The sequence below is a fragment of the Triturus cristatus genome, chromosome 1_2 (assembly GCF_964204655.1).
Source record: "Triturus cristatus chromosome 1_2, aTriCri1.1, whole genome shotgun sequence".
Classification (NCBI taxonomy): domain Eukaryota; kingdom Metazoa; phylum Chordata; class Amphibia; order Caudata; family Salamandridae; genus Triturus; species Triturus cristatus.
The window spans coordinates 934,110,208-934,137,175 of NC_140580.1; the positions used below are offsets into that span (position 1 = coordinate 934,110,208).

General features: G+C 50.5%; 1 protein-coding gene across 3 annotated transcripts in view; it reads right to left on the reverse strand.

Moving 5' to 3' along the window:
• The window catches only part of SRM (spermidine synthase), a 109,720-nt gene that overhangs the window by 31,503 nt on the left and 51,249 nt on the right, over nucleotides 1-26,968 (reverse strand). The window lies entirely within an intron of this gene.

The following is a 26,968-nucleotide window of genomic DNA, read 5'->3' on the forward strand; positions in this document are numbered from 1 at the left end:
GTGTCCGTGGCTTAGACGCATTGCCTAACACTTACCTTTTCTCACCCATACCTAAGGCAGCTACAGAATAGTCTGCCGCCATTGTCATATAGAGAGCAGCAGAAGATTTGGACCTAACTCTGCCTACCATAGAGCTAAAAAGAAATGCCTAAACTGAGGTCCTACATCCAGGACAGACACAGGCGTCTCTCCTTTCAGCGAGACCCTCATGGACACGTTGTAGGGCACCTGGGCAAAAACAGGATCTTGCCCTCCACTTACCAGGCAGATTGCAAAGCGGCTCTTGCATGCCCTGGGAGATCCTGCTTTCTTTCTCCAGCATCTTTCACCTTAAAGTCTGGTGGTACAGACCTCTCTACCAGCCAACCGAACCCCAAAGCGTTCCCAACTACTCCTTCATATAGTGTGAGAAAAAACATGGAGACATTCGCATGAGACTATTCTCCTCTGCTAGCCTTGCTCTGAGATTTGCCCGAGCCACCTGTGCAGCAATTTCCCCAGCAGTCTTGGCCTTTTGAGGTTTTGGAAGGTGGTACCAGCAGAGGCAACACCAAACCATACTTCAACAGCAATAAGACTCCCACGCCTTTTAAAGCAGAGGCTGGCGATCCAGACGCCGCCGTCCTGCCCCAGAGGCAATGATCTGCCCAATGCCCTACTCCTCCACCAACAGCTGCCACAAAACCGCTTTCAGTCACCCTCTGCAGCACATAATCACATGGTGGGAGGCCGCGTCATTTTTTACCTCCACGAGTGGAGGTAAAACATACAACCAGTAGGTGCTCCAGATTGTGAAGAACGGCTAATTCCTCCTATTTCTGTCACAACCCCCCTGACATACCTCCCAAACCACATTACCTCCTTGAGGACCACTAGTCTGTACTTTGAGAGGCTGTCCAGGCTCTCTTGGCCAAGACAGCCATAGAGAGGGTACTGCTATCAGAGATCAGGACTGGTTATTAATTCTGATGCCAAAAAAGGATGAGGCTAACGCCCGATTCTAGATCTTCTCCCTCAGAGTTTCTTCCTCCGGAAGGACAAGTTCAAAATGCTCACTCTGGATCGAGGAGACTGGATGGCGGCCATTGACATGTAGAACACATATTTTCACATCCCCGTTCTGCAGTTCCATAGGTGTTAACAGCGGTTCCAGGCAGGACAAGAGTTCTTTCAGTTTTCTGTGCTCCCCTTTGGCCTGACCAGTGTCCCTCAGGTGTTCACGAAGAGGAAGGTGGTGGTTGCAGCCATCTGTGGAGCCTTCCCATTTGTCGACAATGGCTTCTGGTATATATTACGCACCATCACTATTTCACTGAGCACCACATGTCACCTTGTCACTAATATTTCTTTAATCACTTTCGTTATTGACAGCCATGCAATTTAATTCAAGTGTTTATAAATGACGGAATTTATAAAATTCTTTAATATTCTTCAGGGTCTCAGTGTGTGTATTCTTCGTAATTGCTGTTTGTTCTGAATAACTCAAGAAGTGACTCAATATCTAAAGAAATTATTCTTACCCGACAGAACCAATTGTTTTCTTTACATCTGTGCATTGTTAAAGCAAAGCATGGGTCACAGGCAGTTCTCCTGCCTGCGCATCCCTCTGCTCAGCGTGACGCTGGAAGAGGAGGTTATTCCGGGCAACAGCAATTTATTAAGATTTGGAAAAGATTTACAGCTTTAACAAAAGCAGAGTCTCAGCAGGTAACCACATTTTTAAACACTGAGGCGGGAGCACGAAGTTGGGTCTGTGTTTGTTCTGTTGCTGTGAGAGGGCTGTGCACATTAATATGGCTCTGTAAGCCATCAAGAGCAGGGCAGGGCTAGGCATACATGGTGCAAGCTGCTGAAAGGTACCCTTAAGAAAATATAATCTTCTCAAAATCGGATCGGGAATGTGTTAAAAAAAACAATAGTAATTCCACGTTTTATCTATAGCTTTCACTGTCAACTAATTAGTTACATATAAATGTCTTACTCAAGTTTTTGATGGTTTTAGATATTGATGGGGGAGCTACTAAAAGCTTGACCTAGATGCCCGTCTCTGGCTCAGTTTGTAATGTTCTTAGATCCGCGAGGCGAAAACGAACCGCGCTTGAATGTGTTTTCTGCACACCACCACTCGTTAGGCTCACGCTCCAAGAATAGTAGAAAAAATGTTAGCCTTTGAAGTAAAATAGATGGGTATTATTTTTCTAGGTCCTATCTATATATGTATCGCTCAACTGCTCAATGTGAAAAAGAAAACCTATTATGAATCCTGGCTGACTTGCTCACAAACCTTATGATCATAGGCATAGATTTTACATTCACCTGGCCTCCTTATTCTTCTTTATCTTATATGAGCGCACCTTTGAAATACAATAGATAAGTTCAGGAAGTGAATGTACAAAAACCTCTTGTGTTTGATTTAAGTCTGTTGTCACATCTATAATAAAGATCTTAACTACGCTTAGGCCATCTGACTTGCCTCTTAGTTCCCTAATGCAATTGTTGTGAGGACGGGGTCAGGACTATAAGTTGTTGTTTAAAAATTATCACTTTGAATACATACTGTTCAATGCGTTTATATAACCTGAGGTTCTAAGGTGAAACACTTCAGCGTGTTAAATAAATACACGTTTTTGAATTTTGATGAGACTTGATCATATTTTCACATGTTTGTTTTATGATTGATATGCCTAATATTTTCCAGGCTTGGCTCGTGCAAGGGCTTTTAGAGCCAAGTCAGACCTTTTGCTTTGCTCTCCCAGTTAATTTGTTGGTTCGCCCACATCTGGTTTTACATGTTTACGTAAAAGACTGAGGAGTGGGACTCTGCCTCTGGCCATCTGCGCGGGCCCCAAGGAGTGCCAAACTTACGTCTGCATCGGCCAGAGCAATACTGGCCTAGCGACGCTGCTGCAAGCTACCCCTCAGAGCCCGCGCGCCCAGGATACTGGCCCCACATTACAGTTGCCTGGTGGGGAAGACTGTAAGGCTGTGTGGCCGGTTGACAAGAGATCCTATAACAAGCATTTACAATGCAACGGTCTCGGCATTGTTAAAGTTAGAGCTATTGGCATTGCTCATGACAATGCCGTTTCTTTAAATGTTTTAAAAACAAAAAACATAAACAAAAATAATGTCATGAGCAATGCCAATAGCTCTAACTTTACCAATGCCGAGACCATTGCATTGTAAATGCTTGTTCCCCTATTGTTCAGCTTGACTACAAAACGCACCATTGCATGGTGGGATATGTAGTGCTATCTCGCATTATTTACTTAACGCCATAGTCTAGGCAGAAAGAACGTGACTGAAATAAACGCACCGACCGATTGCTCCACGGATTTTAATAACAGTTTACTTGTCCTCTTAATTTCAGCCAGGGGGCAAAAATGACGAGTGGAAAAAAAAAAACAGTTTCGCGCAAGGTCGAGCATTATCCGCCTAGTTCCTCGGGAGTATCGAGTTGTGATTTTTGAACGGCCGGCCAAGCGTGCCCAAATTTAAAGCCAGGTGTTCTTTGTGTTTGTTGTAAATAACCGGACGAGGAGGTTAGCTTTTCACCTCCCTTCCCAGGTCTCTGTTTGGTAACAATCCCAGCGCCTTTCCAGGGCTGTCGCGTTTCTATGACCACCAGGGCTTTAAGTGGGCAGGGTCCTGCCGGTGAAAAAGCAAGCGTTGAAACGGTTCTCTATCGGGCTCTCCGTTTTTAGGTCTCGGCTAGCGATGGCTGCGCTTGCGCAGTCTCGCTCGCGAGATTTAATGACTTTAAGAAGAGGGGCTGGCACCCGCCCCTCTTCTCTCCTGTTCTCCATTGGCTGGCCTCTTAAATGCTGGCCAGCCACTGGAGAAGAGGTCCAGTCACTCCGATTATGCCCCGTCCTTTTCGGATCGGGGGGCGTGTTTTTTGCGAGAAGTCTCAGGGAGGAGACAACAGCAAAACACGCCCCCAAATCCGAAAAGGACGCTCCCTTTCTCCGAGGCATTTTCTGCTGTGCCTCGGAGAAAGGCGGTGGTGTCCCGGCGTTGCTCCCTCACCTGATCTCCTTGTTTTTCTTTGTTAAAGGAGGCATCACTTTCCTGTCACAGACGCCGCACCTCTGGCCCTCTCCCCCATCAAGTTACAGGCATACTTAATACGCGCAGTGTCGGATATTGTGGGATGGCCCAAGACCTCATGAGTCATATTTTAACTCGGCACGAGATATTAAGGAAAAGCTTTGAAACCACGGAAATGTCACACTAAAGCACACATGCTTGTCTGAACTTTGCAGCTATGGGCCCCCGGCCATGGCCTTCTTAATTGACTCCGCCACATCATTGAAACATTTTATCCGTAATTCTACATTTCATGAAGTCAATTAAACAAAGGAACGTAAAATGTATCAACGCCTCTAAGCCTTTACTCGTATCTCCTCGCCCTCCTTTCATCGGAGAGCTTTCCCATTCTAAGATGGCCGCGGTCTCCGTCAGGTCGGATGCTTTATTTGAGTTCTTCTTATACGTCACCCGTTTTGTGTAATTTGGCTCCTAAGGCTCGCCGTCCCTTGGTTACACCTGCAAAGAGTCCTTAGCGACCGCCCGGGATGGTGCTTCGAGTCTCTGGGTTCACTCTATCCCAGAGGGCGGCCCGGGCAGAATCTAGGGGTGACATGGGGCTGCTCTGCCGGGTGACCACCACGGACCTGTGCGCAACCTAGGTCCTCGATGCCGGCCTCAGTAAGTGGAATCTCATGCTTCTCTGCAGTGACCTGCACATGTTCTGTATTGTTTAATCCATTTTATTTAAAAGGAAAATGTGAGTAACCCAGTCTTATTTCCGTCGGTAAACAGGTATGTAACCCCTACCAAACGTGCGGCATCATAAACAAGCTCTGGATTTTTATCGCACTGTCCTTTGCTGACTGGGCTGTTTAAGCCCAAACCTACTATGATACAAGCATTTGGTAAAGTTAGAGCTATTGGCATTGCTCATGACATTATTTTTGTTTATCTTTTTGTTTTTGAAACATTTAAAGAAACGGCATTGTCACGAGCAATGCCAATAGCTCTAACTCTAACAATGCCGAGACCGTTGCATTGTAAATGCTTGTTGCCCTCACCATCAGGGAGAAAAATAAATCTTAACTCTAGTCTGCAGTTCCATCCTTTACAGCCTTTGAAGTCCCCTGGTGTCCGTGCGCACGGTCGGCCCTGCAGGAGGGGGAGGTGGAGCCATAGCGGCCGATCCACCAGCGCCATGGAGGAAAGCAGACAGCAGTACCGGGCCCCACCGACAACCACCACCACCACAGGATCCGCGCTTCGGTGGGAGAGCAGCGCCTAGAGCGTTCAGAGCACTGTGGCCATGTCACGGGGCCGCTAGAGTACGCGGGGAGCCATGGGCGCCTTGCTGAGGAGCCTGCTGGTGTGCAACCTCTACTGCTTGCTACGAGGTGAGGGGCCCAGGGCATAGGCTGCAGACTCGGAGCCTGTGGGGCAGATATGCTTCCTAGTCATGGCGGAGCACCGTTAGGGAATGGGTGCATTTGATGGGTGAGAGAATGACCAGCAGACTTTAGAGGAGCGTCGCCCTGTAGGTGAATCATTGAGTCTGTTGAACGAAGAGGCCAGCGTCATCTAGGTGCAGGGTCTCTCATTGGGTTGGAGACGGTATCCCGGTGGACCTTGTGTAGAGGGACTGTGTAAGCGAAGTGGGTAGGGGAAGGTATGTTCAGTGTGTAGGGAATAAAGAGTCATACAGGAACAAGGCAGAGCAAAAGGCACACCACCGCCTTTCTCCGAGGCAAAGCAGAAATGCCTCGGAGAAACGCAATGTCCTTTTCGGATTCGGGGGCGTGTTTGTCTTGGCTGGAGGAGAGAATGAGACTTTCTTTAAAAAACACGCCCCCCGATCCGAAAAGGACGGGGCCTTATCGGAGTGACTGACCTCTTCTCCAGTGGCTGGCCAGCATTTACGAGGCCAGCCAATGGAGAACAGGGGAGAAGAGGGGCGGGTTCAAGCCCCTCTTCTCCAAGTCATTAAATCTCCGGACTTCCGGTCTGCCGACCGGATGGTCCCGAGACCTAAAAAGAAGTGGGGGGACTCTCCAAGTTAGGTGGTGTCACAGGAAGTGACGTCACGACAGGAAGTGACGTCGCGACAGGCAGTGACTTCATGACAGGAAGTGACGTCACGAAAGGTAGTCCCCTCTTATTACAGGGAGTCCCGCTTCACTTGGGGGGCCACGTTAACCCACTGTGGAATGTAGCGTCATTCTCTGTGTGGTTTTGGGAGCGATTCTGTGTTTGTCTCACCCCTACTGGAGTTGGCACTGTACTGCACTTCTTAAGGACCAGCGGTAATACCACTTACAATAGCGGGCATTAAACCCCGTTTCAAAGCATTGCCGCCTATTTTATGTTCCTCCATTTACCGACCTCCGGCATTGAAGGGTTTGCACATAACATTCACAACTACGCATTTGTCAACAGTGAACGTTCAGCTCACTGAGCTTGGTAATGGAACGTGTCCTGTAGGACATTATAGGACACCCTTGATGAATGTGATGCTAACACCAAACAGCCGCCAGTCCCAAACTGTATTTTTACAAGTCAATAATTGGAGCAAAAAGATTTTTCAACTGGAGCAGGTTTTCGTATTGGAAAGTTTTACTCAGTTTAGAAAAGAAGTGCCGGCGCTCTTTGCCGATAGATTCACACTGCTTTTCTCTTTGAGTAGGTGTTTACAACTTGGGTGTAACTTAACCTGAGTTTCCAGAAGTCAGTGGCACTTTAGTAAAAAAGCTCTGTGTATCGACCCACTCTGGGCGCAGCGCTAGATTCCCACCCGTGGCTCCTTTAATCGTACAGTGGGTGGTTTCTGGCACTTAACCAGGTAGGCGCCCGGCAAGGTTACAAGGCGATGGGGGCAGGTTCAAAGAGCAAAGCAGAATTTTGATAAGTAGCGCATTCTCGCGCTACACAAGATTGGCAGCCAGCCCTGTACTTGGGAGATCGACGGGGCGGCCGTGCGGGCAGTAGCGCCATCGTTTAAAGTCCAGCTTTTGGGCAGGGGGGACGGCATCCACCCGGTAATATAAGTGGGGGGACGCCGTCCACCCGCGTGGTACCCCGACTCGTGCCCTGGTGACGTGTATAGCTATAACACAGCATCGGCGTTACATACGAACAAACGCAATGTTTCATAGAACTGCCTTCTGGCCATTCCCCCAGTTGAACGCTTCCATTGGAATGGCCCAGTAGTTGTGGGAAACAAGGGTAAAAGTTGAGTTACACCTAAGTACCACTGTAGAGTCTTTTGCACGTGATCTGATGAGCAGTAGCTGCTTCTCTGCTGTGTCAGGTCGAGCGCTTCGGGGCACATGAATAAGCCGTTTGACATGGTTTACTTCCAACGCAGTTTGTAAAGGATGATGCAGTCCCGTTACTTTGTGAACAAAGGGAGGGAGAGGTTGTGACTTGGCATGACTGGGGAACCAGCCGGATCACCATCCTGGGATTCCGGGCCATCACTTAATCTACCCATGCCTAAAAAACAACAAGCGCTGGTGTGAGAAGCTAGCCTGGTTTATGATGCACACTTATGTAAGTGGGCACCCTGCACCAATCCAGACAACCCTTATGGTGATGTTAGTGGTCTTAGATGACCTTTGAAAGCTCTCCAACGCGTAGCCGTGGAGAGCAGGCTTCAGGCTTAGGAAGGAGTGTAAAGCAGCTTGTTTTACCAGAACATAATCTTATAAATATAGATTGAGTGAAAAAGAACCACACAGTGTATTATAAAAATATGTATTTATTATGACACTCACTAACACGTACAGCTATCTCTTACCCGGAGATATACACGATGCACACAATACTATACAATAGAAACAGGTAAGTAGCACTTAATACACAGCGGTCCCCGGGGAATGAAACCATATACTAAATAAGTGTTATGCAAACCACGACTCGAGTCAAGACTGTACCCAGAAGACCTAGAAGTGTCGGGGACCCAAGGAACCACCCGAGGTAAGTAACTAGAAGACCCCCATGGATGTCGTGTGTTAATTGGAACACAACCGCGTGATCAATACAAGTCAATGAGTAAGTTGCGGTTATGTTTTTAACCCCTTCGCCGCTGTGGTAATTCCCCCACGGCGCGGGGGGGGGCACGCAGCGCTGCGGTGCTCGCGACGAGCCCAGCTCGTCATGAGGCACAGTGGAGCTGTGCTCATGACGAGCTGAGCTCGTAATGACCCTGCCCACTGATTGATTCTCCCGCACAGGCGAGGAATCAATTGCGCGTGGACGAAGCGCAGCGGTTATGACGAGCCCAGCTCGTCATGAGCACAGCTCCACTGTGCCTCATGACGAGCTGGGCTCGTCATAAGCATGCAAGGGGTTAAAGAAGAAGGACCCTGAAGAAACCCAGTGGAAGACAGAAGGTTGGAGAGCCACCCCACCCATGGATACCTTAGAAACCAGGATACCTGCCCCAGGGAAGCCAGGTGCATAGGTGTGAAGTGGCGTTGGAAACCGCCGTCGAACACAATGGAGGACTTCAGAAAGATGCAGCTGCTGGAGAAGGTCTACCACTGGCGGATCCATACCCAACTATCCCAGGGATCGATTTCGACCCGCCACCAATACCATTTATAGTGCCAGAGCCCCGAGTGCTGAGATCGGCGGTGATACCAGAAGGGGAGCTATTAGTCCTCTCCGAAGAAAACCTGAAGTGACTTCTAATGATCCCACATTTACCCACACTCTGGGCCGTAGTCGCTAGAGCAACAATTTTATGACTATGATGAGTACAACGGCAGTACCCCATATGACGTGTAAAACCCGTTTTTAGACCTACAGGGTGTCCGTGGCTTAGACGCATTGCCTAACACTTACCTTTTCTCACCCATACCTAAGGCAGCTACAGAATAGTCTGCCGCCATTGTCATATAGAGAGCAGCAGAAGATTTGGACCTAACTCTGCCTACCATAGAGCTAAAAAGAAATGCCTAAACTGAGGTCCTACATCCAGGACAGACACAGGCGTCTCTCCTTTCAGCGAGACCCTCATGGACACGTTGTAGGGCACCTGGGCAAAAACAGGATCTTGCCCTCCACTTACCAGGCAGATTGCAAAGCGGCTCTTGCATGCCCTGGGAGATCCTGCTTTCTTTCTCCAGCATCTTTCACCTTAAAGTCTGGTGGTACAGACCTCTCTACCAGCCAACCGAACCCCAAAGCGTTCCCAACTACTCCTTCATATAGTGTGAGAAAAAACATGGAGACATTCGCATGAGACTATTCTCCTCTGCTAGCCTTGCTCTGAGATTTGCCCGAGCCACCTGTGCAGCAATTTCCCCAGCAGTCTTGGCCTTTTGAGGTTTTGGAAGGTGGTACCAGCAGAGGCAACACCAAACCATACTTCAACAGCAATAAGACTCCCACGCCTTTTAAAGCAGAGGCTGGCGATCCAGACGCCGCCGTCCTGCCCCAGAGGCAATGATCTGCCCAATGCCCTACTCCTCCACCAACAGCTGCCACAAAACCGCTTTCAGTCACCCTCTGCAGCACATAATCACATGGTGGGAGGCCGCGTCATTTTTTACCTCCACGAGTGGAGGTAAAACATACAACCAGTAGGTGCTCCAGATTGTGAAGAACGGCTAATTCCTCCTATTTCTGTCACAACCCCCCTGACATACCTCCCAAACCACATTACCTCCTTGAGGACCACTAGTCTGTACTTTGAGAGGCTGTCCAGGCTCTCTTGGCCAAGACAGCCATAGAGAGGGTACTGCTATCAGAGATCAGGACTGGTTATTAATTCTGATGCCAAAAAAGGATGAGGCTAACGCCCGATTCTAGATCTTCTCCCTCAGAGTTTCTTCCTCCGGAAGGACAAGTTCAAAATGCTCACTCTGGATCGAGGAGACTGGATGGCGGCCATTGACATGTAGAACACATATTTTCACATCCCCGTTCTGCAGTTCCATAGGTGTTAACAGCGGTTCCAGGCAGGACAAGAGTTCTTTCAGTTTTCTGTGCTCCCCTTTGGCCTGACCAGTGTCCCTCAGGTGTTCACGAAGAGGAAGGTGGTGGTTGCAGCCATCTGTGGAGCCTTCCCATTTGTCGACAATGGCTTCTGAAGGCAGACTCGACTCAAATGGTCATCAACCACTTCCAGACCACAGCCAACTGGTTAACATCACAGAGGTTCGCCATCAGTCTGCCAAAGTCAAATCTGACTCCTTCACAGTGGCACCCCTTCATCTGAGTCCTCCTGGATACGGAGCTCTTGCAAGCTATTCCTCTGCCTCAACAAGTCCAGGATGTTCGGGCTATGATCCTGATGTTTCAACCCCTGAGCTGGGTCTCCGTGAGACTGACTCTGAGGCTTCTGACATTTGGCCTTTGGCATCCTGCTAGTGAACCACGCCAGGTGGCACATACAGACTCTGCAGTGAGATTTGAAGTCACAGTGGGCTCAGCACCAAGGCAACCTGTCAGACTCCATCCAGGTATTGAAGGAGGCGGCAAAAGATCTGCATGGTTGGCTGCTCGATCGCACCTAGACTGGTGGCTGCCCTGGACACAGATAACAGGATGGTGCCATTAAATGTGCAGGACACTTATTTCCACATCAATATTTCACAGTCCCGCAGAGGTTATCTGGGGTTTCAGGTAGGCCACAAGCACTTTCAGTTCTCGGTGCTCCCTGTTGGCCTTACAAGTGCACCTGAAGTCTCAGCACCTAGAGAACCTTTTGTAACCAGAATCCAGGTATTGGGAGGAAACTGCAAAAATCTGCACTGGTGGCTGCTAAGCTGCAACTGTACTGGTGGGAGACCCTCTACCTGCCTCACCCAGACTTAACAGTTGTGGCAAATTCATCATTGCCGAGTTGGGGAGGTCATCTGGGAGAGGTGAAGACCAGAGGCTGCTGGTCACCGGCAGAAGATTGCATCCACATCAACTTGCAGGAGTTGCGGGCGATTCACTTAGCACTGAAGGCGTTCTTCCCGACTATCAAGGGGGAACAGGAACTTACAAACAACACTACAGCAATGTGGTATTGCAACAAAGAAGGTGGAGTGGGGTCTTGGCTTCTATTCCAGGAGGCCTACACCTCTGGAAGTGGCTGAATGGCCAGGGCATCTCCTTGGTTGCACACCACATAGCTCGTTCTTTAAACGCCAGGATGGTCAGTCTCAGGCGATGCTAGCTAGGGTGATCATGAATAGTGAATACAGTCCGAGATGGGACTGAGTTTCTTTCCTTAATGGGGAGAAACCAACAATGGGGAGAACCCGTGGTCAATCTTTTTCCCACTGGAGAGAACTCACAGTGTCCAAACTTTTGCATGTTGAAGTTCCCAAGGAAGTTCTCGCTCAGAGACGTCTTTTGTTTCAATTGGACAACAGGACCCCTGTACACCTTTCCAGCCCCATCCTCTCCTTCCCGGAGTTCTCAAGAAGATCAGGAAGGACAGACTCAGAGTCATCCTAGTGGCCTCAGACTGGGCAAGGAGAGGGCAGTACCTGAGCTATTGACCATGTGAATTTCTCCTCTGCTCCGGCTGCCCCTGCGGGAGGACCTCACGTTTGCAACAGGAGGGCAGGGTCCTGCACCCGAACCTGCACAACCTACACGCCCATGCGTATAGATTGGCCGTGAAAGTTGACGTTTTTCTATCTTCCTCCTGGTGTAGTTGGTGTTATCTTGGCAGACAGACGTCCCTGCACCAAACGTTTATGAGGGATGATCAGAGAAGTAGGTTGTTTGATGTTTCTCCCGCAATATACAGATGTTACCGGCACAGTTAGCTGACATACTTTTATTTTGTTGGCCCAGCAAGTCCTTGCTATGGTGAAAGTTAAAGGTTACTTACATTACTCTCTGCCTTTTTACGCCAACCTGATCAGCCATCTTTACTCAAATCACATGCTATGATGCGTTTTTTGAAAAGATTATTCACTGGTTCCCACCAAATTTTATTCTGATGTCTCAATGAGACCACACTTATCTCGTGTGTGCCCCGTTTGAACTAATGCACAGCTGTTTTCTCTGCGGTCTCACGCTGAAGACCGTCCCACTAATAGCAATCATGTCAGCTCATTGCTTGAGTGAGTTATAAGCACTGTTTGTCCAATTGGTATATATCACCTTCTTTACAGATGAGCTGGTAATTAGAAACAAGAATTTGCAATGCAATAGGTCTCGCATTTGCGAGAGTTTGAGCTATTGTAAATGACAATGCCTTTTATTTATGTGTTGTTTTTTAAAACATAAATAAAAGGCATTGTCATTTACAATGCCAATAGCTTAAACTCTTGCAAAGGAGAGAACTACTGTTTTGCAATAGCTTGTTTCAAACGCCACTGCAGCAGATGTAAAACATCAACAGAAACCAATTTTTTATTGAAAGTTTATATTTTTTAAATTGAGCACTAACTTCATCATCTATGTATGTTCGACCTGGGGTGCCCATATTCGCGCCCCATTATGTAACGTTTGAATATTAATTCTTATATATTTCGTGTTATGTGAAAGGCAGGCAATGTTTGTATTCAGAATATAGTCTGACGTTGCGCTTTTAGGCAAGAAAAAGATAGCAGTTTTTAATAACTGTTTTTATGTGAGGTAGTAACTGAGGTCTGACAGCAAAGAGGTGCTTGTGACTAAAGCATGGTGGTGCCTGGTCCTTCGGAGGAGACCTCTCCTGGTGAGGTGACTCTTCTTGGGCTTGTTTGTCACTCCGCGTCAAACAAATATACGGTCAGTTCGACGCGCTCTGCACCAGCTACCCCTTATCCCACCACTATTACATGAACAGCTCATGAGGGCTTGTCACACACTGAGCTGTCTAGGCGCTCCATGAAGCCACGGGGAAGGGGTCCGGAGACAAACACAGGCACCACGTTGGCGTCTCGACCGGCAATGTCTGAACCTACCCCATATCATGCATTGTCTGGACAGGAGCACATGGAACGCGCCACACATAAGTGCTCACACACTCACAAATCAAAGACGCCATGTTGGCGACCGCCCTCTCCCTACTGCAGCCTCCACTCCGGACAGCAATAGTCACATGACTTTATTGCACACTATACAGTATCTTGTGCCCTCAGTGGAATGCAAAGAAGGGTTACACTATGTTAAAGGTGTTATGTCTACCGTCCACCACAGCACCCAAGCCAGGTCTCTGGCCACAGTGCACAACACACAGCGTCTGCTAATGCACCAAATAATGAGCGCATAGGCTGTTAATGTCCTGCCAAGCCAATATGCGATGCCACTGATGGAACTGGGGGCGTGCCTCCTAAGAAAAATGTTGGCCACCTGCACTTGCAATTTTTTTTAATACAAATTAAGCTCTGCTCCTGTGCAACACTACATTGCCTTGTAGCTAGATTTGTACTATAGAAAAGTAGCGCACGTTTGTACATATCAGTGGAATGTGTTGAGGCTTCTGGCGTCGGAGCACTAGTTATTACCAAAGGAAGCTTCCAAACCAATACTTACTCACACGGCACCTGCTCCCTTCATGTGTGACCACAGGTGGCTGGCCAACAGGCAAGAATGGATGCTTCCTGGCAGGCCACGGTATCTGAAAGGCCTGTAGAACTGAGGTCGAGTCAGTGGTATGTGAGACACCCTGGAAAGTTGGGTTACAGTGTTGATTATTGATTTTAGGCAACTAACTACCACTCACAAAGGCAGCAGTCGTGGCTTGTTGTAAGTGTAATGTTAGTTGTTGTATATCTGAATACAATAACAGAAACAGCAAAATACCAGTCGGACGAAGGCGTGCAACGCCCATTGAGCTCAATGGGCTTGAGCTCCCCCCGTAGTGTGTGTCAGCCAGGGCTGAGTTCCCGGGCACACACACACAGACAGTTCTTGAGCTGCCAGCCGCACTAGAGTACTTCACAGGTCTTTAAAAGACCATTGACTTGTTAACGAGGCTTTGTTGTGTTTTCACCCCTTCTTAGAGCCCCTGCATCTCCAGTTTGCCTATGGCTGGAAGAATTACCCCCTCACTCCCTGAAATCTTTATCAGTCCTCCCCGAAATTGGCTGTAGGTGTGCCTCTGGTGGAGCGGCACACTATGGTAAGCACAGATTTTATAGTAACTGTTTTCAGCCACACCCCTTTGAGACACCCCTAGTTTTTAGGTCTCGCCTGAGCCAGCGCGCATGCGCTGCCCTGCGAGACTTTAAGTAAGGGCTTTTAAACTCTAAACACACGCTCGTGCTTTTTTTTTTTTTATTCCACCTGCTTTTGGCCTTTGCGTGCGTCTTTCTAAGAAAGACAGCACGCAATTGGCCCATGGCGGGTGCATGTCCCGCCTTCTGTCTTCTGTGGCCTAGGGGGCTCGGGAGCAAGCAGCAGCGTGGTCGTGTCCCATCTATTTTTATTTAGTGCCCCACACTGTGCCTGCTGCATAACTTAAGTTCTCTTGAGTGCGCGCACGCACCACTTGCGAGTTTTTTTTAAAAAAAAAAATCCTTTTAGCGTGTGCGCACCACTCCTGGGCTTGTTGAACAGGCTATCTCTTTTTTTTTTAATTGGTTTGCCGGCATGTGTGCTGGAAATGGAATAAATTTCAATTGCAGGGAATACTTCTACACGGCAACAATAGCCGCACCTCGGCATGAAAGCTGCAGCCGCCATCCCCTCTTCAACACTTCACTAAAACTACAGACAGACGCTGAGGTAAAAGACAGACAGACACAGACACAGACACAGACACAGACACAGACACACACACAGACACACACACACACACACACACACACACACACCCCCCCCCACCCCGCGCAGGGAGGGGCCTGTGACTCACATTTCCTCTCTGGTACTGTGCCGTTTTTTCGTGTTCAGCCTTACTCCGCGCTGCTCCTGAGACCAGCCTGCTCCCGGAGAGCTTCTGCGGGGTCAGTGAGGCAGTGCCAGGGACTCAGGGTGGACTCTGACTGGGGTGCATTGGGGGACGAGGGGCTGGTGGTATTCGTGACACACGCATTTAGGGGGGTGCTGATACTGTGCAGAAACTGAAGGGGGCGACTGCGCTGTAGGAGAAGAGAGGAATGAAGGGGGTTGATGCTCCCTCATGAACCACTGATTATAAGGAACGGAGAGAGGGGGCAAATGGGGTGCTGGTGCACAGGAGTAAACTGGCTGGTGTTGCTGGAGCACAGAAGTAAACGGTATGGTATTGCTGTGGCACAAGAGTAAACAGGTGGTATTGCTGTGGCACAGGAGTAAACAGGTTGGTGTTGCTGGGGGACAGGAGTACACGGGGTGGTATTGCTGTGGTACAGGAGTAAACAAGTGGTATTGCTGTGGCACAGGAGCAAAGATAACATATGATAACTAAGATAACATGCTATTTGCAAGACGCATCCACACGCTCCTTTCCATAGAGCAAAGGACACATTTCATGTCATTATAAAGCACCCGCTCCTGTTGCCATTTCATTCTCATGGTGATTCTTTCATATCAGAGGTGCGGCCACAAGGACAGGACCCACAGCAGATTTTTAGGATAACCACTGCATGTAAATAACTTCCATTTCAAGCCACACTAGGGGAATGTGGATATCCTGAAAAAGTGTCAGTAGCAACCCGAGACCATTCCATTTTATGTGAAGGACTGAAGGAACTTTTTTTTAATAGTGCATTAGTGCAAGATCGATCTCTAGAAGGCACCTTTTGTGCAAAGTTTGCAGCATTTCAGCTGCTTTGTCAGAAACTCATTTAAAAGTGCAGGCGTTGTACTCTATTTTATCAAGATCTCTGCATAGCTTAAAAAACAGTGGACCACGTGCCGTGTCTAGTGAGGATTTCAAGAAAATGTATTAAACCTACAATCTGTCAACCATGAAAGGCCTGCCTTGTCAGAAAGGGGGTGCACATGTGGTCTCCAGTTCTGTGCCGGTCTCAACCTACATGATGGCTCTGCTTATGTTTTTAGCAGTTTTTTTTAGCACATTGCTGCCTTCTGTCTAGCCCCATGCCCCCTCAGAAGTCCTTCTGTCTGGCCCCATGCCGCCTTCAGAAATCCCGGAGTGCCTCTCCACACAGTAGGATTTGTTTAATGTAGTGCTTTGTGATGGTTCTCGCTGGTTCATGGGTTGAGTCCTGTTTGGCACTATGCGTGTGCGTTTGCTGGAGCCTTTGGTCTGTGTTTTCAGAGACAACGTCTCGCGCACCGGCGCGCATGAGAACAGTGCAAATTCGTTTGAAAGTCAGCTGTCACACTAAGAGACTATTCACACACAGAGTTGAGCATTGTGACCTGAACCCGCAGCCGTGCTACTTGCGGAAGAGCACAGATTGCCAGCCAGACGTAGCCGGAGGCCGCACAAACTCAATGTGCTGTGCATGTGGTGAGTATACGTCACCTTATTATATTCAAACATTTATTTAGCTGCAGCCTGAGCAGGTCAACATGTGTGACGGCAGCAGTGCAGAATCGCGTTGGTAGAAATGAGAAAGCCAATCAAAGTCCAGTGGTCGGAGCCTGGGACTCCTGTGTGGTATCCAGGTCATGTGTCAGTTTGACCAGTCGGGCATTTAGGCAGCTGCCGCCTGCCCTGCTGCCACAGCTGAGAGCCCATGGGCACTGCTCAGACCTGAAGTGAACTGCCACAGCCCCGTCATCAGCCCAGCCTGTGTGAGCCTGTCTCAGTACAGCCACAGATGGCCTCCTGTGAGTGACTTCATATCTATTCAGTACAGTTTCTTTCCTTACCTGCTCCACTGAGGTTTTGGAGTTCGTTTTTTTTTTTTTTGGTGTAGTATTCATTTTAGATATTTCTTTTAACATTTTACAGTAGTGGCTTTCTTTGAAGTCATCAATGCCAAGTGTATAATATCACATCTCGTGATGTCATCAGTTTCATATTAGCTCTCATCCATAAAAAAACGGAACAATTCAGTGCACTGTGTTTTGTGTCGAGGGTACCGAGCAGTAAGACTTTTCTATATTTCACCAATTCACGAAGGTGCACAGATGCCTGATGTCGGACATGTTGTGTTATCAGTATAACATCGTGCATGAAAGGAAACATTCTGTGATATATATATATATATATATATATATATGTGTGTGTGTCTTAATTTACTCATTAGCTCACTTTCTAGGTCTGGCCTTCGAGACAGTTTTAGCTGCGTTGCCAGGCTATTGGTTAAAAAACTCGGGCGCCTCTCTGCTGAGCTACGGAGCGTCGCAGCGGGTGCTCGGCGGCTCAGAGAGCACCAGAATATGCCTGAATGGTGGCGAGATGCAGCGGGACGCCTGACTGTGTCCTGAGCCTTAGGAACGAAGCTTTACCCGGAGGGACTCGACAGCGGCGCAGCCCGGGACCCAAGATGGCGCCAAGACTCCCGTGAGTGAGACGGGGACGGTGCGGGGAGAGACGCTGGGGTCAGCGGTGCATCGCGCTGTCCCTACACCGCTGCCTAACCGGGAACAGCCAAGAGCGGACCCGGGGACACCGAGGCAGGACACCGCGAGGTGGGGGAGCATCGCCGCCCCGGGCGGACCCGCCATCTTGAGCGCGGAGTGCCTGCCTTGAACCGGGAGAAGATCCGGACGCCACCAACAAGAGCCCCAGGTACACCTGCTCCTGGGGGGGGCTGCGAGGAAGCGCTGGGACCCGGCGAGTACAACGCGCTCTGGGGGTATCTTGAACTTCCCCCACGAAGCCTGCCTGACCCTAAAATGGCTGCCGCGAAGACACCGGACCCTCTTCTACGCTACCAGTGAGGCCTCTACGTTCAGGACTGACACAGCGACGACCTCCTCTGCGGCGTCCGGGGGGGTTGGTGCGCCCCAGCCTGTCCCACCCGCCGTCTACCCCCAGCGAACTGCCGGGGGGCCCCCTGGTGCCCCCGGGGAGCCTTGGTGGTCAAAGAGTACCGGCGTGACAGGCCGCACCGGCGCGAGGTGACAACGAACCCCACACCCTGGGGGGGGCGCCCCGGACACAGAAGTCATACAGGAGACACGAAGCAGGCGGAGACACTGGGGAGGCGTGACGCGAGCCCGCACTCCCCCCACCACACGCGACCAGGCCTCGTCAACTACACCCTGAGGGACTGTGGGGGTCTCTCCTCTGTCGGGGGCCCCCAGCGGGGACTTGATCTATGCGGCCACAGAGATTACCTTCGAACCCGGTGGAGTGCGCCCCCGGAGTGTGCGGATGCTGCAGGAGAGTTCCAGCCCGCGACATCGGAGACAGACGTGAACTCTGAGTGGGTGTTCTACAACCGGCGGCGCCGTGCGGGTGGCTTCTGGGGTCTGACATCGGTGACTCCTGTGCCCTGCCTGCGGAGGGAGACCCAGAGTACCGGCCCGGGGCGCTGCCCTCCAGCGCCGCCTTCGCGTCGCCCTCTACCACTGCGCCCCTCGCGGACCCCTGGCGCCACCGCGAGCTCCTGAGACCTGACCGACGGCACTGGCCCGCCGGCCGCACGTGAAGTCAAGATGGGGAAATCAAGGCCTGCGCAACACCATACGGTCCCGGAGACAGCCCCGGAGAACATGCCAAAGGCCTCGACCTGGGCCCCCGGTACGGCGTCCCTCACAGACCTATCAATATTGGATAAACTGGATAAGGTCCTAGCCGCCATCGAGTTGTCCCGTCTATCTATGGAGGAGCGCCTTGGTACCCTGGCGACAGATGTCAACCTTCTCCGTGATGATCACCGTAAATTGGCTGACCGGGTGCGCACAGAAGAACGGACACTAGAGGAAATACAGCCATGGTGAAAGAACACCAGACGACGCTTCAGGGGGTCCTCACCCGTCTAACCGCAGTGGAGGAGCGCGCAAACGATTTGGAAGGTCGCTCAAGACTCTGCAACATCAGAGTGCTGGGACTACCGGAGGGCATTGAGAAAGGAAACCCTATAGACTATATGGACACTTGGCTGAAATCTTTCACCCCGTCCTCAGATCGCACAGACTTTTTCTCAATAGAGCGAGCTCACAGAGTGCCGGCCCAGAGGCCCCCACCTGGCGCGGCGCCCCGGCCACTCCTAGCTAAGTTCTTACACTTACGGGATCGGGACGCGGTGCTCCGGGCAGCGCGAATGGCGGCACCACTACGGGTGGAAAACAACCAAATAATGATCTTCCCGGACTATGCCCGAGCAGTACAACAGCAGAGATCCTCCTTCCTGGATGTAAAGCGGAGACTACGAGACAATCCGATTCAATACGCTCTGCTCTTCCCAGCCCGCCTAAAGATCCTCCACAACGGGGCCTCCCTCTTCTTCACATCCGTTGAAGCCGTGCAAGACTGGGCAGACCAGCACTGCCCGCGAGCGCCCAACCCTCACCCCCAAAGGGGCTCGCCTCTCAAAACTTTTCGCACTCGGAAACGCCCCAAGAAGATCCGTAACACCGAGCCCAGACCAACGAGTGGCTCTCACGACTCGCCCGACCTTGAACAAATAATGCGAGAGAGGCGTGAGGCTCTGCAAGCAGCTATAGATCTACGTTCCCCACGACCCTCGGAGCCTATAGACCGACCCCCACATATGTTCTCATCAGACGGCGACAATGACAGCGATGGCACCATCTCGGGAGCTGACCTGGCGGCACTCCCCCACGCCACCCCGCAAACCGCGGATGGGCTGCTGGACGGACTGATCTCTCCTACCTCACCCTGACGTGGTTCAGGCATACAGACTGCCGCACAATATCCTTATATGTGAAGTTCACCTCATGCACATTGCCTCACACACAGGGGCCGACACCCTGCACACGACGCGCATTGCCCCTTCTACATGCCCACTCAACGTGTGGCCTCGCACTTGCACGCCGTCACCCCCTATCACATAGAGCAGTTCTCCCCCCTTGTGTTACGGGAGGAAGTTTGGACACACCGTTTCCTAAACGATGAGTCCAATGTATTAGGACAGTTTCCCGCACCCCCATGCGTTGTTAATATCCCGGTTCAAACATGTCCCACCCTGCCATGGGGCCACGTGTCACAGACTGTCCGCTTGGACAGACCACCCACCTGCCTACTCCTCCCGGGCGCGGCGCATCCCTAGGAGACCACTCCAAATCCTGCCCAGTGGACACCTGTCCCGACTCTCACACAGACCATATTACTCATGGCACAGCTGACGAACAATACAAACATTAACATACTTGTGCTCAATACACGCGGTCTACACACCCAACGTAAGCGCTATGCGATATACGCTTATGCGAAGCGACAGAAAGCGTCCATCCTTTGCTTACAGGAAACCCACCTTAACTCAGCCGAAGTGGGCAAGCTGCGAGTAAAATGACGCGGACTTATCTGCGCCACGACACACTCCTCGTTTGCCCGGGGGGCACTAATATGGATCCGCCCGGGAACCCCATTCCGTGAACTTACGACGGGTGGTGGACGATGACGGGAGATTCGCCCTTCTGGAAGGACTTTTAGATGGGAGGGCTGTCCACTTGGGAAGTATATACGCCCCGAATGTCGATCAGGATAAATTCTGGGATCGACTCACAAACGCTTTAGCCCAATTCACGCATGTACCCTGGATACTAGGCGGGGACTAAAACTGTATCCTAGATCCGAGATTGTATCGATCGCATCCCCCACTCCCGCACTCCTCCACCTACAGACAAATCGAGCGATTTAAAGCATGGGTCGCACACTGGTCGCTCACAGACGCATGGAGACTACGCCACCCTCAGACCCGTATTTACTCTTTTCACTCCATCCCACACAACCTGCGAGTCCGACTTGACCGATTCCTTTGCACCGCAACGCTCCTCCCGCAAATATGCCATTCGGATTATTTGGGTAGAGTCGTTTCGGATCACGATGCGCACCTGCTTAGTCAACAGGGGAGACCCCCGCAACCCCCTGTCCCCACATGGCGATTAACACAGGAATGCCTCACAGACCAGGTTTTCACGCACGAACACCAAAGCAGCATTTCAGATTACTTTATGCATAACACAGTGACTGCATCCTCGACCCTGGTCGAGTGGGACAGCTTCAAGGTGGTAGCTCGCGGGGAATGTATCAGGCAGAGGGTCGGGATAAGACATACCTTGGAGCAGGCCCTAGAGAAGGCCGAACAACGACTGGCCACGGCCACAAAAGCCGCAGATCAGTCAGTGGTGACGGTGACCCAAGTCGCCCAAGCCAAATCGGCATATCAGGAGGCATGCGTGGATCTTCGCCGTCACAATTTACGGTCTTATGCAACCCGAATGCACAAGGACCGTGATAAAACGGGCACACTCTTGGCATGGCTCGCCAAACAAGATGCTGAAGTCCGGCCCATCACTGCGATCATAAATTCCCAGGGCACCTTGGTGCAATCCCAGGATGAGATCCTCCAGGCTTTTTGCCACCATTACTCGGCGGTCTACACTGCCCCCTCATCTCTTGATCCACGGGCCGTCGACCACTTTCTAAACCCTCTCTCCCTCCCCCAGATTTCTGCTGACGACCGGAAGAGGTTGGATGCAAAGATACAAGCCACTGAGATTACAAGCGCGATACGAGCCCTGGCCCGGGGTAAGGCCCCAGGCCTGGACGGGTTTCCACTTGAATATTACGCCACCTTTGCCCCTCTGCTGACTCCCCGCTTATCAGCAGTACTGGACTCGGCACTCAAAATCGGTGAACTGCCCCGTTCCATGAGAGCGTCGGTGATCGTGACATTCCCGAAACTCGACCGGGATCCCCAACTCCTAGCCTCCTATCGCCCCATCACACTACTTACGGCGGACTGCAAAATCCTGGGGAAAATCTTAGCAGACAGATACTCGCAAATCATACGTCCGCTGGTCCATCCTGACCAATGTGGTTTTGTCCCGGGAAGGAACACTTCTCACAATATCCGGCGCCTTTTTCACATCCAGGACCAACTGGGCGATCGCCACCCTCGGGCGGCGTGCCTAATTCTGGACCTTGAGAAGGCGTTTGACACCCTAACATGGCAGTTCCTCTTCGCCGTCCTCAGACGGGCGGGACTGGGTCCCACGCTCTTAGCCTACACTCGCCTGCTCTACACCGACCTTACATCTCGGGTTCGTCTCGGTCGCTACATCTCCCCGGAATTCGCAATACACAGGGGCACACGACAAGGGTGCCCCCTCTCACCTTTATTATTCGCGCTCGCAGTGGAGCCTTTGGCTATCCGGCTCCGCCGGGACGGGCAAGCCTGGGGTATTCCACTAGCGGACGTTACGCATTGCGTATCCATGTACGCAGACGACCTCCTCATATACCTGCGAGATGTGACAGCGGACCTCACCATACTCGGCGCCCCATCATTTGAAGCCTACTTTCTAGCATCGCAGCTCCAGTGGCTTTCATATTGGACGGCAGACAGATATACACTCGCACAAGTACAGTCACGGGTCACATACCCATACCAGAGTTATGTCGCCTACTTATACCAGGATCCTACCCCCTACAAGTAGACATAGCCCGGAGGTGCATTCAGCGTATACATCGCATGGCGCCAGATTGCCCCCATACACACCATTACTACCACTAGTCGGCTGGCCCAGACATGGGGGGTTCTTTACATCTGCCATGCTTCGGGAATGGACGTCTAGAGACATCACCGAGGCGGAGACACTGTTTGAAGAGGGACAGCTCCGGCCGTACCGACAGCTTATGGACGACTATGACCTACCCCCAGGACAGTTCCTGCTTCACCGCCAACTCCTCGGCTGCTACCGACCATACTCCGACCTCACATTAGGGGAACCTCCCACTCACCCAGTTCTCCACTCAATCTTACGAATGGGGCCGGGTCACCATCTCACCACATGGCTATACAAATCGATCAGAGAACTGACACCGCCACTACTGGGATCTCTACGGGCCCTCTGGGAGGAGGAAGTGGGGCGACCGTTTCATGATAGCGAGTGGGACAGAGCGATAGAGTTCCCCAAAAAAGTCTCCAGGAATGCTCGATTTAAGAACATACAATTTCACATCCTACATAGGTCCTACCTAACGCCAGCGCGCCTTCAACGCTTCTACCCCGACACGACCTTCCTCTGCCCTCGTGGTCAGGCAGGGGATGCAGCCTTTTCCCACATGTTCTGGACCTGCCCGGGCATTCAGGCCTATTGGTCATCTATCCACTCGACGCTCAGAGATCTCACCGGGCTGACCCATCCGACTACCTGGGAGGGTTGCGCACTCGGCATACTGGGACGGAGGAAACGACACAAAATACCAATGCGCTTTGTTTTCCTAGCCCACTTACTGGCCAAACGCTGTATAGCCATCCACTGGCGGGCCCCATCTGGTCCTCCGCTCGCGGCATGGGCGGGGGCGGTTCTCAAATGGGCGGCGGCGAGGAAGATGCAATCCGGGAGGAAGAAGCCAAAGGTATCCGTAAGGTCCCAATCTCCCTAGAATGGGCGCTCCTGCTGCACCAATTCAGACAGTCCCAGACCCCGGAGACCCCGGTCATCGACTTAAATACCCCCGGCACCACCCAACCTGACACTGTACAGGCTCCCATGATGGGAGGTTCCCCTCCACAACTTTCCGCGCTACCTTTAGACCCGTCGGGTCCATCCTTCCCCGGCAGGAACGCTCAACAGCCCTCCACATCAGCCCGCACACCCACTCCCTCCTAGGCGAATAGTAGTGGCACGATGGAGTAGGCAAGGACGGACTCACAGTATACGCCTGACCCAAACACTAAGAACCCCATGGCACATCCCAGTTCAGTTCTCCCCCCAGTTTTTCTTCTTAACTGGCAAAGACCTGCTACACCACCGACCGCATCCACACTGGCCAAGATGTAAACGTACTCTCTATATCAACGATGGTCTACTTTGCTACTTATATATTACAGTCATCTATGTGAAACATGATGAATGTACGTTCATATTATCAAAATGCCAATAAAAAGAATTTTCCACACAAAAAAATACAGAGAAGAGCTTCATCCATTGGACTGTTAATTTGACATTGACATTTTTCTTCGCACCCCCCATGCATGTTGCAGTGGGTAAGCCTGCTTGCTTCACACATTGACTCCATCACTTTAAGTGACTGAGCAAAGCATGCATACATGCTCGTTGTTCACATCTGCCTAAAAATAGTTCCTTTATGTTCAGTGACAAAGCTGGTTCAAAGTATACTTTTCATATTTATTTAATTATTTATGTTAATTATAAATACTGGCTATTTACTTTGTCTGTACTTCGGGTGCCCAGTTAGATGGCACTCACGCTGCCTGTGGCTCTCTGGATAGTGTGGCAGTATGTAGAAGTGTTTACAGCCCCACAGACATTTACGGTATCTCCCTCCGATCTTAAAACCCATGCGTTCTTGGTAGGTGGCTAAATTGGTGGGCGAAAACTTTTCTTTCCCCCAGTGGCGTAGCGGTCCGTCCCGGGCGGCATGAGGTTTGGGGCGGTGGCCTCTCCCTGCTCTTACCTGCTGTCTCGATGCAGCAATCCCCCCCGCTTTTCAATCAGTCGCATAATTACACACCAAACAACATATTTCAACTCCACAATCCACAACGTACCTCCAATCCACACCATATAGTGTCACCACCTGAGCACCAAACATCATTCACCATCACCATTTTGCATCAGTGCACCACCTAAGCATCACGTCAGTCTGCCCCTGGAATCTGGCATCTGTTGATTCTCCCCTGGTGTCCGTCCGCTGCTCGTGTTCCAATTAAATTACTGTTTTCCAACCTCCACTCCCCCGTTATTTATGCCCTGCTCCCCCATAACAAAAAAATGCATTACAAACAAGCATGAGAACCGGCAGGAAGAAGCTGCCATCAGGTTTTTCAGTTGTATATAATGTCGTCTTTGTTTGTATAAAGGTAACAAAAATGCATCAGGGGTCCTTCCAAGCAAATGAGTTTGCAACGTCCAGTAACAAGTTATAAACACGCCCATCGATGTCCCATTCCAGCTGAGTGTGGGACCCGCGACAGAGACACCACATGCAGGACAATGAGGCATAAACTGATGCCACCTTTTGCACACCAGAGAGGTAGCGCTGGAGTGACTACCTAGCTCCTGATCATTACTGACATTATGTTTCAGTCCTGTGCTTTTCTCGGAGGAAAAACTACCATCAGGTATACTACCCCCAATTGAATCAACCAATGCAAGTCGTACTGGAACGCCCAGAATCCATCACGTCACAAGAGAGCTCAAGTGTCCATAAGAAAGGTGAAACAATGGAAGAATCATAACTACAACACCCAGAATGCACTAGGTCTTCGCGAGAAAGCCCCGGTATCCGTGACAACATGAAGTGAGCTGGCAGGCTGCTGTATGAGGGGGACAAAGCCTTGGGGGGGGAATTATACTCACACAGGCCTCCCAACACCCCAGCCGTCCTGCAGAGCCAGTGGTACTACCAGGTCATGCCATTGTCCTGCGTGCTGGAAACCGTTGGGGGCTTGTCGGCGTCGGCCCCTGGCTCCTTGGGTGCCGCCTACGAGCTCATCATCTTCAGTCCGCCGGAAGGCTTTGAACCCCGGCTCTCCCTTGGTGTGGCGGGTCTTCCCTCTGTCTCTAAGTCCCGCCTCTCCTCTATTGACACTCGCAGCTGTCACTCCGGCTGGCGTCACCAGACACCGCCACGTAGTGTGGAATGAAGTGTATTTGACGTCACGCAAGACTCAGGATGACAGAAAGTAAGTGGACAGAAAGAAAGTGGAAGCGCGCCATGCGCACGCACCGTACACGTGCACATCTCCTGTCCCCCTTCCAAAGAAAAATCGACAACAATAGATCTCGCCAAGCGAGCAGCGCATGCGCTGCGTCGCTAGTCAAGACCTAAAAAGCAGTATTCCTACCAAAGGTCATCACACAATTCCACATAGGGCAATTTATCAACCTGCCAGATTTATTTGACCGGCCTCATCCACCTAGACAATAAGAAAGACTCAACGTTTTTATATCAAGAGGGCCGTGAGCATTTCCCTGGGGCTAAAAAGGGCAAAGCTGTGCAAAAGAGAACCATCTTCAGATGGATTGTGTTATGCATTAAAAACAGCCATGGGCTAGCCAAGATACAGCTTTCAGATGGTATTCGGGCTCATTCCACCAGAGCAATGGCTGCTACCACTGCACTGGTGTGCAGTGTGCCAGTCTTGGACATCTGCCAGGCACCTATGTGGGCAACAGATCACATGTACAAGAAACACTACTTCTTGTGTATACCCTATCTAACCTCAGATTCCTCACCAACCCAACCCCCTTCCCATTCTGTGGAATAGACACCTAGTCCATTGTTAAAAATATTCCAATGTAGAAATCAGCACACTGGTACAATCTTATGTCTAATGGCTCAGTGTCAGATGAAATAAGACATATCAGAAAGAAAAGGACTTGAGTGTGTGAAGGTGGCGGTCATTAAGATGCCCTCGGTGTCACATACGGGGCAGAACAGACCTGACACAGAGCTGTACAACGCCACCTACTGACGCACTAGAAAACGGATTAAAAACATTTCTAGATACAGTCATGTGACTGTGGGTATTCACAAGGTAAGACATCTACAGTAGACAATCCACCAGAAAGAGCATTACCAAAAGGTAAGCAGTGGTGCTGGAACAATTGTTGGTGTGGTACGCTTACAACTATATTACATCACTGAAGTAATAAGAATTGTGAAAATTCAGATCGTCAGAAAGTTTGCTTTAAAAAGCCCTCCAACTCTGCAGTCAGAGAAAGAGAAGTAAACACCAATCCACTTGTAAACGAATAAACAGCAATTTGTTAGAAGACATAGCCTGACATTTGACCTCTGTCTTTGAACAAATAGCAAATGTGACAAGATTTAAAGGCATCTTTATTGCTCATTCACCTTCTGAACTTCAGCTTATTTCAAGAGTGCTGCAGCACCCCCAACATCCCTACTTCCAGCACCCATGAAGGTAAGTAACTTTTTCTACGCAACCAGAGAGCTTGCACAGTCTGTTAGGCGAAACCTAAAAATGTCATA